Source organism: Oryzias melastigma, linkage group LG24 (assembly GCF_002922805.2).
Source record: "Oryzias melastigma strain HK-1 linkage group LG24, ASM292280v2, whole genome shotgun sequence".
In the NCBI taxonomy this organism is placed as follows: domain Eukaryota; kingdom Metazoa; phylum Chordata; class Actinopteri; order Beloniformes; family Adrianichthyidae; genus Oryzias; species Oryzias melastigma.
Window position 1 is genome coordinate 5201279 of NC_050535.1, and position 5566 is coordinate 5206844.

Below are 5566 nucleotides of genomic sequence, written 5' to 3' on the forward strand. Positions count from 1 at the left end.
CTTATAAAATCATTATGGTATGGCCACACGACCAACAGTTTGGCGGCCATTTTGTGGCAAAATGTGAGATTTGGTGATTTTCGCGCTTCTGAAAACAAACATTTTTTATGTCTGATTTTCACAAAATTTGACCCACACGCCACCAGCTTAAGTCTACAACTCACCCTAGAGTTTTGTCGACTTTTCACCAAAGGAAGAAACCGCCATCTTTAATTTTCAAAAACACAAAACACTGATAGCACTTCTACAAATGAAAACTCATCCTTGGGTTTTCATCAATCGCTTCCTTGGGTATAATTGGGAACCAATTGTGAAATAAATGTTGGAATCAGAAGTTGTAGATTTTGAACGGCCTGCATGTGGCGAGCTTGCAAAAGTAGCGTTCTCCTATGACTCGCACATTTTTTTTTACCAGAATATTGTGAAAATTTAATATGTTGATCCCTGACTAGAGCTGAGCAAAATGATATATCACATGATAAGTACATATTAGGAATGTGGGCGCTGTTAGCAAATAACCTCCGTTGCTAAGGAAATCCAAAAGTTTACTGTTACCGATTCTACTGAAAGTTACATAGATCTGTCCGGTATCCCGAGGTGATTAAAACATAAAATGGTTGCTATGGAGATAAAATGAAAAGAAAAGCAGCTATTTTTGAAAATTGTGTTTTTTCCGTCAATTTGTCACATACGGCTTGTAGTGGCGGGTTAGGAAGTGAGGTCGGGTCTTTTTTTTTTTCAGGCTTTGGCTCTTCTAAGATTCCTCCATGTCTTTCAAACCTGAAAATCATCAATTTTTGGGATCAATTGTGAAATAAATGTCGGAATTAGAAGTTGTAGATTTTGAATGGCAAGCGCATGGCGTGCTCAAAGAAGTAGCATTTTCCTATGACTCACACATTTTTTGCTGGAATATTGTGAATGTTTAATATGTTCATCAATGACTAGAGCTGAGAAAAATAATATATCACATGATAAGTAAATATTAGGAATGTGGGCGTGGTTAGCAAATAACCTCTGTTGCTAAGGAAATCCAAAAGTTTACTTTTACCGATTCTACTGAAAGTTACATAGATCTGTCCGGTATCCCGAGGTGATTAAAACAAAAAATGGTTGCTATGGAGATAAAATGAACAGAAAAGCAGCCATTTTGAAAATAGTGGTTTTTCCTGTCAATTTGTCACATGCAGTTCATCCCAGTCTTACGAAAAGAGAAGGAGGGTCGGGTCTTTTTGATTCTGGCTTTGACTCTTCTAAGCTTCCTCCATGTTTTTCCATCCTGAAAATTCCTCATTTTGATTTTTTTAAATGCAAATTTTGAAGAAAACAACTGCATAATCTACCAAAAATGAAGACTGAAGATAATGACGGACACAAACAAACTGCATTACCTGACAAATTGTAATCAAATTTTCCAGGTTATGACCTCCAATTCAACCTATGATGTGAGGCTCCAGTCACTCACATCCCAAAAGTGATACTCCACCTTTAGAGCATCTTCAGTGACAGAATCAGGACAGCTCCACCATCAGCAGCATCAAAGTCACAGTGAGGCACAGATGGATTAATAAGTGAAAGAAAATACAACAGAACAAGAGAGGCTCCGGATCGCACAGTAAAGTCACCTGAGGCCTCAGAAGGAAGAACTTTTCAAAACTGTTTGTTTTCTTTTGGATGATATGCATGAGCGTCTATCACTCCGGGAGCAGCAGGAGAAGACGAGGGGAGAGGGTGGGCTGCTGCTGCTGCCGTTCGCTGGCACGCAGATTTCTGAAAAAAAGAAAGAAAAAAGGAAAAGTCACTACTTCACAGCCGCATTTGACAAACATGCTGTTTTTAATTATGCCACAAGTCTGTCAGAGCAGCAGCTGAGTCATCCTGGTGGTGACACGCGAGAAGGGCGCCGCGACAGCTCTGACGCTTTGTCATCTTTGATGTCTGAATGACTGAATATGTAAAAACAAGAGAAATGAATTCAAATCAAGTGGTTCCTGTCGAGTCCATGACCAGCATGGAACATATTTTATGAATTATGTTTTTGTTTCTGCTACACAGCAGGTGACAAGAGTCAAAGTTTGGCTTTTTCAGGCTTTATGGATCATATCCTTCAGTAATGTGCTTTTATTTGGTGTTTTCTACATTCAGGCATTAATCAATTAGATTAGAGTTTGAGCAGATTTTTCTCTTTATATATAAAATTATTATTTAGAAAGGCAATAATAATGGGAAAAAAGAATTATATTTTTTTAGTAATTGCCTTCAGAGCATAGAAATGCTTTCACCTGATAAATAGAGTTTAAGTTCATGTGAAGGATTTGTTTTATTCTTTAAATGTGAGTTTACGCTGCTTTCAAGTGTTTTTTTTTTCTTTCATTTCTTTTTTCATTTGAATTTGTTTGTAAAAATGCAGATGAAGGACACCGATCAATGTTTTTTTTTGTTACAGAGGCTTTTGTGAGGATCAACACTTTCCTTTCTTTTGTTTTAGCTCTTTTGTTTAAGCTTTTTCTTGTTCAGTTCTGATTTCCTGTTCATGTGTTATCACAGTTTAGTTTATGTTGGAGTGTAATAGAATAAAAATACTTGTAATAATTGTCTTGTTTGAAGTAATTGATTAACTATTTTTGAAAGATTCCTTAGTTTCTGCCAAATTCACAAATGCTAAATTTCTGAGTTCAGAAAACTCCATGAAGATTGGATAAACAGATGATCAAATTCATTTTTAATAAATAAAATAAAATATATATATTTGTCAGGAGGTGCCTATCAATTGGCAGAAGTATAATTAAGCTTAGCTTTTAAAAATAAGTTACTTTATGGGTTTTTAAATTGCATACTCATCTATTTAGCCTCTAAAACTCAAAATAATCTAATAAAATAAAAGCATTTCAAACTCAAAATATGGTTTCATGATACTTTGAAAAGTGTGATTTAAAGATTAAATTAAATGAGTTATCAGTAATTGCTGTTCTAAATCGTCACGAGTTAAAAAAATAAATAAATAAAATATTAAAGCAATAGTGTTTACACATGTTTATATGGGATCTTAATTAGTTTAATTCAGACTGGACACATTTAGTCAGCTTAAAGTGAACCAGAGTTTGTTTTTTCCCCAATAATACGGAACAAAATTTCAGTCTGAATATGTTCAAGTGGACCAGGAACAGCTCTCTGACCCGTCTTTGGAGGAGGTCTCGGTTCGATTCCAGTCGGACTGAGATTCTTTAGTCTGAGTACGATCAACTCCAAGAGAGAGAAATAACTGAACCAAAAGGGCCACCATAGCCGGTCATTAGAGGACAAACGTGAAGCCGCCATTTAACTAAAATGTGGTCGGATCAAAACAGGCTCATTAAAACAACTTTATTGTGATCCACATTGTGAATCCAAATGTCATTAACCCTTACATACCTTGTAGCCGTAGCGTCCTAGCATCCCTCCGCCGTACCAAAGAAAGTTCCTGTAAAAAGTGTTGAACCTGGACTTCATTAAATTTGAATAAGTGAACTATCTTGAACTATCTTGACAAGTATTTGGAAAGTGCAACTTTTTGTTTTGACCCGCCCCCATAGCTGTTGGCCAATGGCGGAAGACTTTAGTCACATGGTTTTGTTTACAAGCTTTGGTCTGGAACAGAAATCTCCGATAGATCCCAGTCTGAACACAGACCAAACGCAGAAGTTTAGGACTCGATCCAGAACAAATTAAGTGGACTGAGTCCGGAACAAATCAGTTTTCCAGTCTGAATACATCCCACTCCTTAAGCCACGTTTCAAAGTCGAGGCCCGGGGGCCGAATCCGGCCCTCCGGGTAATTATATCCGGCCCTCCAGATCATTTTATTTTATTGTTATTATTGACCCGATGTTATCTTGTGCTTATTTCTAACTTGGTTATTTTGACAAAATAACAGAGTAAACTAATGATAGTTATTTAAAGTTAATTTATTCCGAAATAATATTCCTACCTTTTTATTATTCTTAATTATGTTAAAAAGGTACGGTTTTAAAGTTTTTAAAATTGGCATTCTGCTAGCTTGTTGGTCTAGTTTGGCATTTACTAAGATTTTTCAGACCTTTTTGAAGTTCAGATAATATTTCAGCTTCACGCTAGCTGTTTTGGCTAACTTAGGCATTTTTTAGTTTTCTAGGACATTTTAAAGTTTAGCTATTTTTTTCAGCTTCATGTTTTGGCTAACCTACGTTTTTTTTGTTTGTTTTTTAGGCTAATCAGGCATTCAGCTAATATTCTAGCTGGCTATCAGCTTCGGCGTTTTCAGCTATTAACTTTAGTGTTTTCAGCTATCAACTTTAGCGTTTTCAGCTATCAACTTTAGCGTTTTCAGCTATCAACTTTAGCGTTTTCAGCTATCAGCTTCAGCGTTTTCAGCTATCACCTCCAGCATTTTCAGCAATCAGCTTCAGCGTTTTCAGCTATTAACTTTAGCGTTTTCAGCTATCAGCTTCAACATTTTTAGCTATCAATTTCAGCATCTTCAGCTATCAGAACTAGCATCTTTAGCGGCAAAATTCAGCTTACAGCATTCACACTGCAGGTAATGCCATATATCTTGTTCATAATTATGTTAAAAAGTTACGTTTTCAAAAAACTTGTTTTAAAATGTTCAAGAAATGTTCATCCTGTTCGTCCCGCGACAAAAAAATTGTTTTGGATTTTGGCCCCTTCTTCGATTGAGTTTGACACCCCTACCTTAAGCTCTTTTTTCATGAATGCTTGAACATTAATTTCTCTTTGAATATGACAAACCGAAATGACAAAAACAGATGTGTTTAGCCAATAAAGACTTTTAATGGGGGGTGGGTTGGAAAACATGTACACCAGCCCCCCAGGCCTGGATTTGGACACCCCTAAGACACATTTTATCATGATCTATGAGTAATATATAATGACACAAAGAACTCTTTCTTTGGATAGTACTCTGAATATAGCTGTATTGTTCAATCCTAGTGATTAAGGTTCTCTAGATTTTGTAATTACCTCACAGTAAATAAGATAAATAAAAATAAACCCCTAAAAAGCGTCCTTTTAAAATGGAAAATCAATGGAACCTGCCCAACGCAGGAATCACTTTTCTCTCAAATGTCCTTGCCTGCCACCAAAAGGTCTTTCAGGTGCTTAGAAGTTTATTAGTACCCCTGTTTGTCATCTCCTATTTGGCGTTTAAGGATTATGTTTATGACACCTTCAAAACAGCTGTGAAATTTACTGTGCAGCGATAAAGTCACCCTGCCAATGAGCTGTGGCAAAGTGCTGCTCGGGATCATCACCTTCCCGCTTCTCTGTCGAGGCTTCAACATCGCTGAGCCGTTCGTGTCACAACGAGCAAAAACAAGTACATCAAAAAGCAAAAGCATCCGGGCGAGGACCTTATTCTGCCTTTAGGATCCTGATTGGGATTAAAATGATCAAAACAAGCCTCTTTTTTTATTATTTAGGTCGGCAGAGTATGATTGATGCCCACTGCAGCACATATTTAACTACAATATCACCCCATGCTAACAAATGAGGGCGCAGATGTCATAAATTCCCATGGCACATTGTCCATA

At 36.7% G+C, this 5566-nt stretch overlaps 1 long non-coding RNA gene across 2 annotated transcripts in view; it reads left to right on the plus strand.

Annotated features, from left to right (window-relative positions):
* Window positions 1–1780, plus strand: part of LOC112158262 — an 11609-nt gene extending 9829 nt beyond the window's left edge. For both annotated transcript variants that reach the window (XR_004947292.1, XR_002921281.2), the window contains one exon: window positions 1419–1780. This is a non-coding gene — a long non-coding RNA (uncharacterized LOC112158262). The remainder of the gene's footprint in view (window positions 1–1418) is intronic.
* Window positions 1781–5566: the final 3786 nt, after the last annotated feature.